General features: G+C 42.1%; 1 long non-coding RNA gene across 1 annotated transcript; it reads right to left on the reverse strand.

Annotated features, from left to right (window-relative positions):
* Nucleotides 1-3908: 3908 nt before the first annotated feature.
* LOC121968620 lies at nucleotides 3909-4313 on the reverse strand. The gene is made up of 3 exons (XR_006108239.1): nucleotides 4272-4313; nucleotides 4023-4079; nucleotides 3909-3948 (listed from the first exon to the last, which is right to left on the reverse strand). It is a non-coding gene; the product is annotated as an uncharacterized LOC121968620 (long non-coding RNA).
* Between the last annotated feature and the right edge of the window lie 10172 nt (nucleotides 4314-14485).

The following is a 14485-nucleotide window of genomic DNA, read 5'->3' on the forward strand; positions in this document are numbered from 1 at the left end:
TCCTAGCTCAAGAGGAGCTTAGGTAAAGGGGAAGCTTAGGTAAAGTGGGAGTGATTGCTCATTTATTGGCAAAGAGGGAGAAGTTTACTTTTGCGAGAAATCCTAGCTCAAGGGGAGCTTAGGCAAAGTGGGAGCCTAGGGTTAGGTTCCATGACTTATGCATGAGTAGATATACATGTTTATTTTCACTGTTATTGCATTTACATTTCCCTAACTTAAACGGATTATCAAACATCAAAAAGGGGGAGATTGTTAGAGTAATCTAGGTGTCATAGGTTTTGATGTTTGGGCAAAGATTTAAGTTAGGTTTATTTGTATGTGATATGCACTTTGAGTGTGCAAGATGCAGGTACAACAAAGTAAAGTCCAAGGTGATCTTGGCAAAGGTGTAAGTCCAAGTGTGACTTGGCAATAGTTGAAATTCCGGAGGTGAGGAGCCTCTTGGAAAAGGAAGATCCGACAACTAGGACGAAGCCGAAGGAAGCTCTAGAAGGCAAGGTGTGAAGGATGGGGAGACATCTGAGGGACGCGAGGCTGATGGAGAAGGCTAGAAAGCTAGGTCTAGGTTGATCGGGCGAGGGCGAGTGCTGAGTGAATGTACTCGGGGGGTCAAACCCTAGGGTTAGGGTTTGACCAATCGACTGATAGTTGTATCAGTCGACTGGGGAGAGAACAGAATGCTTCTGTTCGCTAAACTCATGTGGAGCAGTCGACTGGTGCTTCCATCAGTCGACTGTATCTAGCCGTTGGTATGCAATGGTCAAATTCCATAGAGGACTAGTCGACTAGTGGAAAGAAAGACAGCTAGGTGTTTCCTCTCGGGCTCTATTTAAGAGAGCTCGGGGAGCTTGGCCAAGGTTGACCAAATATACTTGGTTAAAGTTTATTAGAAGTCTCTTAAGTGCTCCAAGATCTTCTTGTGATCTAAGGATTTTTGGATCAAGGTTGTGGTAAGGTTTCTCCACTGAGAAGGAAGTTTGAGCTAGCCGGGGTTTTTCAGGGAGTCATCCACCGATGGATTAGAATCGTCTACTGATCTTGTCTAAGCACTGCGTCGATGGACACTGGGGACGTGGTGCTCTCCGCTGTCTTCGACTGGTGATATAGATCTCCGGCGAACCTACAAAGAAGCCGAGCCGGGAGGGGTTTCCCGGCGACGACCCTCCGACGCTCAAGTCAGGCAACGAAGAAGAAGAAGAACAAGGCTACGCTACTGTGGCTACAGTGATCAAGATTGCATACCTCCGTCGAAGTCTATGCACTACAACAAAAACTGCAAACAACAATGGATATTATCCGTTGTCGTAGGGTCAAAAAATCGTTGTAACTGAGGGTGTTGTAGAATGTATTGCCCTACGACAACGGTTTTGAATCCGTTGTCTTTGTAGACATTTGACAACGGTTTTTATCCGTTGTTGTTTATATGCTCAAAATTTGTTTGCAAAGGATACGACAACGTTTTAAAACCGTTATGGTAGATAATTTCAACAACAAAAACAAACCGTTGTGGTAGACTCTTTTTACAACAGATATAAACCGTTGTGGTAGATAATTTAAAACATTGCGGTTTTAAATTTTACAACAGTTATAAACCGTTGTGGTATATAATTTTAATATAATTTACAATCGATAAAATCGTTGTCTTTTATCACTTTTCACAAAAAAAATTCCGTTGTAATTACGTACTTTTTACAACATTTCTAACCGTTGTCTTTAATGTTCATGTTGTAACATGATAATAACAAACAACCAATCTTTTTTTTAATATAAGCATGACCACCAATACAAAACTAAATATTTACTATATTCAATCTAAAATATGCCAGCTCAAATATACAAAAAGAGTTGTACACTCATTAACCTTAGTAGTATCAAACCATAAATCACATGTTTTCCAGTTCGTCAAATGGCTTCTTCGCATAAGCAAGGCCATATAGAAACTAAAGAAAGCTCACTCCTTGCATCAAAAATCCCAATCCTCATGAATTGCCCCTGTGTTACGTACCTACAAGAGAAAAGTCAATTAATCAATACTTAAAACTCAAACCATTGATTTAATACAAACAAAGTCAGAAGGAGAGAAAAATTAAACAAAACTTATCAAAGAAAAATATAAAATATAACAGAAAAGAGAATTGTAATAACTGCATGAACTGTAACCAGAGAAAACAAGAAGGTTTCTTTTCTTCTCATCCAAAATTAGTATATCATTTTCTAAGTACTTGAGAAAGAAAATATCAAAATGTAGTAGCATTTAATAGACGTATAATCAGTAACAAAATTGTTAAACTATTCTTGGAACTCAAAAATTACCATCCTCCTTGTTTCCACTCTCCCCATCCCAATTTGGATCGAACTCAAAGCCACACAAGAGAATCTTTTTCTCTTCTCCTTTGTCTGGATAGAGAGAGTTGGCTTTCAACTCCCTGGAACCAGAACCTTGTGCTGCCACACCAGTTTCCATTTCTTTAGTAGGGATATTGGATGAAGAGTCAATGTTGGATCAAACTCATCCTTATATTAAGCTGACATGACTTTTCTCATCAGTAAATTAATGTTTCTCCATAGCAAATGCATTGCTAGAGTCAATCAAAGGAAAAAAAAAATCAAAATACAAAGAGCATCACCAAGTGGTTGCAACTTTTGTTTTATATTTTTCTTCTACATGATAGCATGCTCTGGAAGTTTCAGTGTTTCAATAAACAAAGTGGAAAAATACTAATAACAAAAGGAGGACAAGATTAGTACCACTTAACAGAAAATCCAACTTTGTTTGCAAATAAACGTGAGAATAAGAGAGCATATCACTTGAAATCTTAAAAGGTGGAAAGCTAGTGATGCATTTGTGTAGCTCCACAACTTTGTCCTACCAATTCAATATAAAACAAAAATGGGAAAGAAACTTGTTTTTTGCTTACCATGCTTAACATCTTGAAGCACTGGTCTACTACGGCAGGTTGATTGGCCTCGTACCTAGTAAAGTTAGAGAAATAATAGTACTTATGCAGCTATTTGCATAATCACACACATGAGTGTGAATCAAAGAGGAAAAGAAGTATGAATATTATAAATGCAGATTACAAGAGAGTGACTTAAAGGTACACAACCTAATTTTGGTCGAAAAAAAAAGAGAATATAATGAGTGGGTAGTGATGTAAGCAAGTATTAACAATGTTGATAATATCAGAAAATATCTTCTTTAGAACCAAAAGCAAAGGATTGCCTATGAGTTGGTTGCTAAGCTCTATGATAGACAAAGACAAGCCAATGAATAAGAGTTGAACATAAAATTTTCAAGAATATTAAACTCGATTGTTAAATGTATGTTAAATGTATTCATGGATGTTAAACTCACAAAAGGACAACCAACTTCAGTATGTTAAATGTATTCATGGAGCGCTATATTCAAAGCAATATTTCAAGATAGCTAATTATCATAGTACAGTTTCATGAGTTCATCTTCAGTAACTTTCATTTAGGTCAAAGAGTATTCAAGCACCCTAAGAGATGACCAATGAGGCCCAACTATGACAAGCAGATGTACAGACTAGGTAGAGTTCAATGTGTTACAGCTCAGGCAATTAAAGAAGGCAGAAGTTGCAACCAACATAAGGATAAACTACAGTAGCTTCAGTGCTTCACTCATAATATTTATGGGAAAGATAGCAAGTGATGCAGATTTATAGAGATGCAAGCTGGAAATGATTAGCTTATTTCGTTGTATTCTTACAGTACTGAGTGAGAGGGCAGGAAACCTGTGGACCATCTCCCGTGTTCTAATTACCTCTTCTAACAGAACACCTGTGACAAAAATCTTCCATGAGTTACAAGAAGATAATTCAGGTCAAACTTTAAATGATTAGATATTCTATTATTGAGGTGGATATATGCTTGCTCTCTTTTTGCTTTAATGGGGATCCAACCAATGTCCCTCATTATCCTAAAAACCTGCAAAAGTACCATGGTTCTGCATATATTAGTTGATACTTTGCTAGAATTTGAGATTAGTTAAAAGAGCACACATGAGTATCCACTGGGAAATCATCTTGCTGAAGCTTGAACATTAGAATACACGCTACCTGGCATGTAGAAAGTGATTAAAACATGATTGATAAATAAGGACTGTTTTGATTGCACAGAATGGAACAATAACAAATTCGATGAACTTGAGCTCACAAAGTTACAAGATTTGTAGTTACAAAATGACATGCTTAGGCCATCAACGATTTTCCTAATTGCTTTGTTCTTTGTGTCAGCAACATAAATGTTACCCTTGCTATCGACTGTGAGCCCTGTTGGATGGTTCATCCTTGCTTCATGTGGTTTGCCATCAACATGACCGCTCCAACCTTTAGCTGAACCAGCAACATGCTTAGGCCTGTTGTTTATCCAAAAAATTCAAAGTGGAAGTCAGTGATAATATCAAAGAGATTTAGTTATTCAACAAACCACAATAAGAGCGCATTTAGAACAATCATATTCAAGAATGTATCTGGAACAAATGCTTAAAAGATTAACTAAATTAAAAGATTAAAAATACAATGTCATATTCAAAGTGCCAACATCAGCATAGAAATTCTGGAATCAAACACATCGTGTTACTTATTAGTAGTTATCTTCTTTTGCCCCTTTCTAATGGAAGACAATCACAAAATTGGATCGTCATGGTATCAGAACAGTGAAACCATCATCACCAACCAACAACTATTGCTGATATTTTTCAGAACAACTTAGGCTGCTCCTCTAGACCATCACTTGGCTTCACATCCAGTAACTTTAAGAACACTCAAATATTCCACTGTCAAGATATCAATCTCATATCGGACAAAATCAAACAAGTATCAGTCATAAGTCCCTGGGACTAATAGATTCAGTAAGTATTTTACATAAACCATTTAACATCTTTAATTTATATTCACATCAATAGAAAGTTTGAATGCCTACTTAAAGCATTGAACATGGATATTGAGGAGATAGATGAAGAGTCTAAGCATTAAAATCCTTATGAAATTGCACATTGTAGGCCTCATTCATGGTGTTTCATGTGGTATCATTGGTTATATTTGTGTCATGCAAATGGACACTTCGATCTTTATAAGAGGATAAACACACTCACATTTAGACAAGGGCAAAGAAACCTTGTAGATGTTACTGTTCTTGGAATCCAATACCAGAAGCTCCCCTCCCGGCGTGACTTCGACCTAGAACAACTCGATTCCATGCTTACTCCCATCAAAAACAGTCTCGATGCCGTATCCACTCTCAATCCTCACAATCGAGGGGCTCAAGATCGCTGATTAATCCAAAACACCAAATCAACTAAACAAAAAGAAGAGAGAGAGAGAGAGAGAGAGAAATCAATCTTCGAGTCTTACCAATCCTCGAATCCAACGTCGCCGACCAAAGCCGCCGTAGAAGGGCAGAAAAGAGGTTGAAGAACAACACGCTTACCAGCCCTAAAAAAAAAAGTAAAACAGAACGATCAAAGCTCAACAGGGAACCCGTGAAACCCACAACCTCTCCCCTCCCTCACACTCGCGCACACACACACAAACATCAAAATCCGCGCTCACTAGCTAGGGATGCAGCAGATACGCAGCAAAACACCGAGAAAAATAGGAACAAAAGGAGCAACACCACCATCTTCTTCCGCCTCATCACTTCCGATTCACCTTGTACCTTGACCTTACGATGGATGTGGTTTGTTTGGTCGGATGCAACTATTCGATTCTGACAGGAAGAAGAAAGCGAGCCATGGGAGGTGCTCGCTTCGTCGTGGAGGAAGATCCAGCGATCGACAGGATGGCGTGAAGAGATTGTATGAGGAGAGGAAAGAAAAATGACTTAGGTTTGAGAGCACAAAGGGGAAAAGAAGGCGCCGAAAAGATTTGCGGAGAGAGGGAAAGCAAAACTGCGAGGGGGAAATGACGAAACGAATAAAGTCAACGACAACGATTTTTTTAAAACTGTTGTCGTAGTCGCTAAAAACGCGGATAAAGACAACGGTTTATAAAACCGTTGTAAAAAGTGTTGTCGTTTTAAAAAAAAATTGCTCAATGACAACAGTTTTGCCAAAACCGTTGTCTTTTATATTTAATGGGGAGTTCAAAGACAACGGTTTTGGCAAAAACCGTTGTCTTTGAGCAAATACGCAACGCTTTCTCTTAAAACCGTTGTCGTAGGGGTGTTGTCGTTTGCAGTTTTTGTTGTAGTGATGGGTCCTTATATAGGACCCCGGGGAGGCGCGGGCACACTTCCCGATGCGTGCACGCTTCTCCAAACATACCTCAATAGGGTTGTGTCAGAAAAGCATGCCTGACGCCATTCCGCAATCGTCCGAGCATATCTCGGATGTGACGGTGGAAACTTCCGCCGTACGATATTCTGTCAGCTCCGGCCGCCGACCGTGCTGTTTGTCGGCGGCAGGTGTCTCGAGGATGAAGCTACCAGCTGTCCTTTTTGTCTCCTAGCGCTTTCACCTGCTCCTGGGCCAAGCGGACCAACCGCTCGGCGCTCATGGTCTCCGGGAATGCGCCCACCTTGGTCGGGGCGGTGAAGCCCTGGTCATGTGCTCGGATGGAATTGCACCTTATTGTCATGCGGCTCGGCCGAGCGTTTCGCTCTGCCCATAGACTCTACTTGAGCATCGGAAACCCAACCCCTGGTCGGGCTGTCTTTCATCCGGTCCGGGAGACCCCTGGTCGGTTGACCGATCAGCTGGATGCTCGGTCGGTCTGCTACTCCGCTCGGCACGACCTTGGGGTTGACCTTCTTGACCATTGACCTCCACGCGTCGTTGACCTCCCGTCAATGAGGGTCCCCCGTCCTTACCACCGGATCACATGCCTCCCCCTCAAGTCTAGTCGAAGGAGGCGCTAAGTCCGACTGACTGGACTGCGTCTGGGTGATGTGTCTGCCGCTCATCCACCGAGATTAGTGTACGGCCGTCCGGGGACTATGCAAGTAGGTAACGCCGCTCGGCGTGTCCCCGGTTGGTACTTGGATAGTTTCGTTTGCCTGCCGTTGTCCCGCCGTTCCGGCATCGGTCACGCTGATTATCCTTAGAAAACTCCTCGGCATTTGTGTAAATCACCGTCATTAATGCCGAGCACGCAGCCATGCTCGCATGATGGTGCTCATTAAATGTGACTCGTGAGCGAGCGCCACGTGGTCGCGCATTCATCACCGTTCACTCGAGCTGTCAGGTCTGATGTGACCTTTGGCTTTTTTGAATTTGACGGTCAGATCCCCTCCTTGGATCCCGTAACCTGGATCGGACGGCGCCGGTTGATCAAGCCCAATGTTTATAAGCATCTTTCCTCTTCGGCCGCTTCACGACATTACGTGCGCATCCGACAGCTTCTGCTTCTTCTCGTCCAACGCTCCAGCGAGCTCGTTGCTTTGCTTTCTGGTGATCCACCACCGCCTCCTTCGGTCCTATCCTTTGTAAGGCCCTTTCACCCTTTTCTTTTCAGTTCCTTCGTGCTTTTCTTCGCACTTCTCGCTGTTTTCGTGCTCGTTTGGACACTGTTCCGACCATCCTGTTTGCCAAACTTCGATTTCCTCTATGTCGTTCCTTGTCTTTGATAATGGCTAGTTCTTCTCACCCATCCGACCACGCCCCCGGCCTCTGGTATACCACCACTGAGAGTCGGTTCGATGAGAGGGATGCGCTGAGCCTTACCCGAACTTTTGAACTTCCCTCTGACCACGAACTGATATTAGCCACACCTTCCGATCGGCCACACGACCCTCCGACCGGCACTGTTTGTTTTTTCCGAGACCAGTTCATGGCTAGTCTGTGCTTCCCTATTCATCCGTTCATCCTTGAGGTATGTAATTATTTCCGCCTTCCGCTCGGCCAACTCGTCCCCAACTCCTTTAGGTTGCTGTGCGGGGTGGTTGTCCTTTTTAGGCTGCACGGCATCCCCTTAGTCCCTAAGACCTTCCACTACTTTTACTACCCCAAACAGTCCGAGTGGGGAACCTTTCTCTTCCAATCTCGGATCGGTTTAGTCTTCTTCGACAAGATGCCGACCTCGAACAAGCATTGGAAAGAAAACTATTTTTATCTTCGTTTTCCCGAGCGGTCGTCCTTTCGCACTAAATGGCAAACCACTGTGCCGAGCCCGCCAGATCTTGGTAAATATAAGAGCCAGCTAGACTACCTTCACGCAGCCAATTTGCTAGCTGGGCAGAGATTCAACATCAACAAGCTGCTCCACGAAGGGGTACTATATATATTCGGACTGAGCCCGATCAGAACGAAGCTCCCGAGCAGCATGGGTAAGTATTTTCCTTGTCCCCCTTCCTTTTGGTCTAACTGATTTATTCTTCTTTTATGCAGCTGACATCATGTGGCGCGCCAAGATTGCCGATCAGCTAAAGTTGAAAGCTGCCGAGGTGGAGGTGGCAACCACGAAGGAGATGGCCGATCTGGGTATTGAACCAGTCGGCTCACACGAAGGGGAAAGTGCGGAAGCTTCACCTACGGTTGGAGAGTCGGCCGCTTGGACTTCTGCAACTGCACCGGTCGGTGATGCTATCTCGTCCACCGGACAACCGGCCTCGGACGAAGCGGGGCACTCGACCGAGGACTCCCCACTGATAATACGCAAACGACGCCGGATGGACCTCCACACCCAGTCAGCCACATCTGTGGAGCCAGTGACTGAGTCGACCGATCCCCTGCTGTAGCAATCACCCCGACCTCCGCTCCAGTCGAGGCCCTTTCTTCGGACCGAACTCCTTCCCAGCTTGATTTGCCGATGGCTTCCCTTGGAGCGCCGCCTGTAAGTTCCCAGCCACAAGCTTTCATTCGGCTCAGGTGGTCTGGCATAGTATCTGCCCCGCTCGGCGAGTCATCCGGGCGCGCAACCTCGGCTCAATCTGATCTGAGCGACCGTCGAGTGGTTAAGGCCATCCTCCACCTCCCAACGGAAGAATTTCTTCTGGTGGCTGATCGGCCAGTCGCCCCTGAGCATCAGATTACTATACGTGGACCGCTTGCCAGGATATGGGAGGACGCGAGAGCCCGCGTCGCCTTGATGACTCCCGGTCAGCTCGGCGACAGCCATTTGCAGTAAGCTACCGGGGTATGTTTCTCAACACCATACGTCCTTATTTGACTTGGTCCATGATATTGTTTCCTTTGTGCGCAGACTTGGGTAGAGAACATCGCGGTTAGCCACCGCCTGGTTGCACTGGAGGAAGAATTAAAAAGGCTTCAAATTTCCGGAGGGGCACCAGCTTAAGGGCCCTCATATGTCATGCTCCGAGCCGAGCTGAGCAAGTCAGAGAAGTTACTGGCGGCCGAACGGCACTAGACCCGACCCCGGGCCGGGTCTGGCCCGGACCCGGCCCGGGCCCGTAACCGGGTCAACGGGCCGGTTGCCCGTTGACCCGGTTCGCCGGGTCGAACCGGAACCGGAACCGGAACCGGCCCGGCAACTTGCCGGGCCGGTTCCGGTTCATTAGTTGTAAAACCGGCGAACCGTCGGTTAATTTTTCAACGGTTAGGATCATTTGACCGTTTTTTGATCAATGGCTATGATTTAGTGTCCGTTACTATCAAAACTCTATAAATAGAGAGCTTATTTCATCATTTTTCACACACATCTTCTCTACTCTTAATCTCATTTTCGTATTCTCTAATCTCTACACGCTTTCGTTTTCAATTACAATGGAAGGAGGCCGTGGAGGTGCATCATCTCGAGCTCGGGGAAATAATGAATCCGCGGGAGGAGGACCCCAACATTCAATCCACCGATGATGAGATCGAGCATCTTCCGAATCCGACACCCGACACACAAGGAAGTACCGATGCAATTACTTCTAAGGTTCGGAACTTCCTCCTCTAAAATCTTCTATTTTTACTAAACATTTTGAGAAGGTCACTCTTCCGTCGGGAGAAATGCGTGCAAAATGTAAGCACTGCAATGCTTCCTACAAATTCCAAGCCGGGGCTATGGGTCGTTGAAACGACATGTAGAAACGAAGCACCCGACGGAATATGGACTCGACCGTTCTCAAACACAATTATCAAGATTTTCTTCAACTAGCGGTAGTACCGATTCCGGTTTATTTTATATTCGGATAATAAATTAAGAGAATCATTAGCTAAATTTGTTTCGTAGAACATCTTTCTTTTAGTTTTGGATCTAAATGCACATTTGAAGATTTTTGTAAAGAATCTCTTAATCCATGTGCTAAACGTGTTCCTAGGACTACACTTACTCGTACAATTAAAAATTAGTAAAACAAGGAAAAAGAATTTAATTGATGAATTTAGTAAATTAGATAATAAAGTTTCTTTATGTTCCGATATTTGGAGTGATAATTGGCAAACACATTCGTATATGGGTGTGACTTGCCATTGGATCGATAACTCTTGGAATCTCCAAAAAAGATTATTAGCTTATAGAGTTTTGATGAATCACATAATGCTCATAATATCGCACAATTATTATGTTTAATTTTAGAAGAATATGGTTTAACTCATAAAATATTTTCAATATCATTAGATAATGCTAGTTCTAATACCGCTTGTATAGATGATCTAAAATTTGTTTGTCAACCTATTATTGGAGGTTTATTTTTCATATTCGTTGTGTATGCCATGTTTTAAATTTATGTGTTCAAGATGGTTTAAAAATTTTAGAAAGTTATATTAAACCAATTAGAATTGCAATTTCTTATTTATGGTCTCATCCATCTATAATGAAACAATGGGGTAGGTTTTGTAAAATTAATGGAATGAGACCTAAAAAATTTCCACGTGATGTACCAACACGTTGGAATTCAACATACCAATTATTACAAGATTCATTTCAATATAAAGAATTATTATGTTCATTTTTGCACAAAACACTAATGCTAATATATATTTATTTTCACAACAATGGAATATTTGTAGTAGTATTTATGAAATTTTAAAAGTATTTAACAATGCAATCGAACAACTTTCAGGTGTTTATTATCCTACTACTCATTTAATTTTAGAAAAATTTTCTAATATAGTATTAATTTTAAATGAACATATTAATAATGAATTTTATCTTCTTGCGTATGAAAACTAAATGGAAAAAATATTTTTATAATTCCTGAAATTTATTTAATTGCATTTGCTTTAGATCCTAGATTTAGATTAGAAGTTTAAGAAATGTTAACTTTATATTATGATGCTTTAATTCTAATTAAAGATTCTTCTTCTTCTGATCCAATTAATATTATGTATAATATTAGAATTTATTTATATGATATTTATAATCAATACTATGCAAAATATGGAACACAAATTAATATTTCTGAAATTCAACAAACTACTAGTAGTAATTTAAAACTTACAAAACACAACTCTTATTAAAAGAACGGACAAAACGTCCACGGGGATCCTCAAGTTCCACACAGAACTTGAGAATTATTTTACTTCTTTTGATTTTAATGAAGCAGATAGCAAAAACTCGATATCTTAAAGTGGTGGTCATGAGGCTCAAAGCTTTCCCGTCTTCTCCGTGATCGCAAAAGAAATTTTAGCTTGTCCAGTGTCAACTGTTGTTGTGGAGCAGACGTTCAATGCTGACAGCAACATATTAGATGAACGACGATCAACTTTGTCTCGACTCATTGGAAGCCCAAGCATTCTTGGACGATTGGACCAGAGCGGAGAAAAGAATCCAAGGAATGCAACTTTCAGATGACGAAGTTGAAGATTTTGATACTGAAGGAACAAATACGACAGGAACAGGAAATGGAAGTGAAAGAAAATGTAAAAGGATAAAAATGTAAAAGAACTACGTGGGCTTTGATTCCCCTAAAGGGATACGTAGGCAACTTAAATAAGTGCAAGCCCTTTTTTTAATAAATTTTAATTTCTAATTTTTAATGTTTAATGTTTAATTTTTAATTTTTAATTTTTATTAGCATATTAATCTTGAACCGTGACGAACCGTGACGAACCGTGAACCGAACCGTGAACCGGCGGTTCTGAACCGTGAAACGTAACCGTCTTGGGCGGTTAAGGTTAAGGGTCTACCTGCCTGGAACCGTCGAACCGGCGGTTCCGAACCGTCGAACCGTCGGTTCCGAACCGTGGTCAGGTCTAAACGGCACAAGTCCTCTGGCCTGGAGACCAAGGTATCGGGCCTTGAAGCCCAGGTCAAGTCTCACGACCGGGAGATGAAGCTGGCGAGCAACAGAAAAAACACAGCCATCTCCGATTTAGAGGCCAAGAATGTGCAGGCCCGAGCGCTGGAGCAACGTGTCAAGGAGTTAGCTGATCTGCTTTCTGCTGAGCAGGCGGGCCGATCGGCCTCCGAAGCTAAACTGCAACTAGACAAGAAAGATCTCCAAGACGCTCTTGACACTTCCCGAGAGCCGCGCTAAAAGAATATCAAGATGGTGAATCAAGCCGCTTCGAGGCGATGAAGAAAAACTATCTCCGCTCAGACGAATTCGGCGAGAAGTCTAGCGATCGGCTAGTTATATCCTTCGAAGAAGCCATTCGGGCGACAACGACTTATCTGAAAGCTAAGGGTCACCTCCAGGAGACAGCCTTTATACCTCCCAAAGACATGGCCGGCCTTTTAGAGACCATTCCCGAGCCCATCTTTGATCCACTGGAGTGAGGAGCGTCTTTTACTTGTCTCTGTCTATGTATTGAAGTTTTGTCTGTATGCTCGTCGTTCGGCGAGTTAACATTATCGTCTTTCAATTTGACTTTCAACTTACTTATCTGCGCATTTCTTGATGATGGGTCAATGAGACTTCGCTTCTGTTGACGCTACTTCTTTGACCGTATTCTTTCCAAGCGACCTTCAGTATTCTTCAGACCGGTGTGTTTATATATATATATCGTCCGGAAACTGAGTCAGACGGATCGTCAGGTGAGAATGTTGACGAAGTCGCGACATCCCGGAGGGGGGGTGTGCTGAGATGGCTCCCGTGTTGACCAAGTCTTCGGAGGTCCTCTGGTCAACGCTATCCTGCAGCCAACGACCGGATTAACCCGGCCCCCGGTACCCCGATAGTCGAGGCAGATCCAACGAATATATGAGTACAAGACTAAGTCATAAAATAATAAAATATGCATAGAATATGAACTGAGAACGTACCCTGACCACAGTCCCCATATGACGATTGAATCTTTCTAATGCCCTTTTCCAATTGTTGTATCCATCTTTTATAAAGGCATTATCTACATTTTCTTTATTTAAAGGTTTGAAGAGATAACATCAAAAACAAAATGCAGCATCTTTTGATATGCTATACTCTAGCCATGTATATTTTTTATACCAAGTTCCTTGAAAACTTCTTTCTTGATTACCAAAAGTTGTTTTCGGATACACATGACCATTTGGTTGACAAGGCCCTCGGAGCGCATACTCTCTTCGAGCTTGATCTCGAATAGTAATATCAAATTCTTCAATTGGTTTTCGTAATCCCGGATCACTAACAATATCATCCAAATTCAATTCTACACGGGATTGATTTTCTACTTGTTCAATCACATTCGGCTCATTAGAGGAGCTAGAGCCGGAACTACGAGTTCGTTTAAAAAATCTCTCCATATCCTACACAAATAAATAACTAAAAATAAATTATGTAATGAACAACTACAAATGTAATGGAAAAATATATGTTGAACTAAAACTTTAATAAACTACCATAGACCACAGTACCATTGCCAATTTAATAGAAATATAGAATACTCATGGAAAACTAAATAGTCTAAACTATAAATGTAATTCTGCATATTTTACAAAAAAATAAAATAAATAATAATGGAAAACTACCAATCTAATAGAAAACTAAACTATGGTAAATTCACTAAATTGTAATATGGACGGTACATTTTCAAAAAAAATCAAATAATAAAAAAAATTTAAAACATAGCAAATCTAAGTTCTAACCTTGTGAAGAAATGGTGTTGAAGCTTGGATTTGGAGGCTTAGAGTTAGAGTCGAGAGAGACTGCGAGTTGGAGTTGGAGGCTGGAGACCTTGGTCCTTACTCCTTGGGCTTGGACTCTAGTCTCTAGAATCTTGGTTGGAGACTAGAATCTTGGTTGGAGGCTTGGAGAGTTAGAGTTGGAACTTGGAGGAGAGTTGAGTAACTTGAGTGGGAGTGGGAGAAGAGCTGAGGACTGAGGAGGAAGAAGTGGAGTTAGGGACTTAGGGTTTGAACCGCCGTCTGCGAAATGTGAAGCAGCAGGCAGCAGCTGCAAAGCAATTTGGGGCTTTTACCAACCCTGTTTAATGTTTTTTTTTTTTTTATTTAATTTATTTAACAATGGGCCCCACCTATTATTGCTTAATTAAAATTGGTAAAAAAAATTTAAAAAAAATAGAACAAAACTTCGTCTTCTTCGGCACAGCCACACAGTGACACAGACAACACACACTTCACAGGCCGGCGCACGCACTACGCACAGCGGCACAGCACAGGCACAGCCGTCGCGGCACGCCGGCACCAGCCCCGCGCCCCCC

The sequence above is a fragment of the Zingiber officinale genome, chromosome 3B (genome assembly GCF_018446385.1).
Source record: "Zingiber officinale cultivar Zhangliang chromosome 3B, Zo_v1.1, whole genome shotgun sequence".
NCBI classification, from domain to species: domain Eukaryota; kingdom Viridiplantae; phylum Streptophyta; class Magnoliopsida; order Zingiberales; family Zingiberaceae; genus Zingiber; species Zingiber officinale.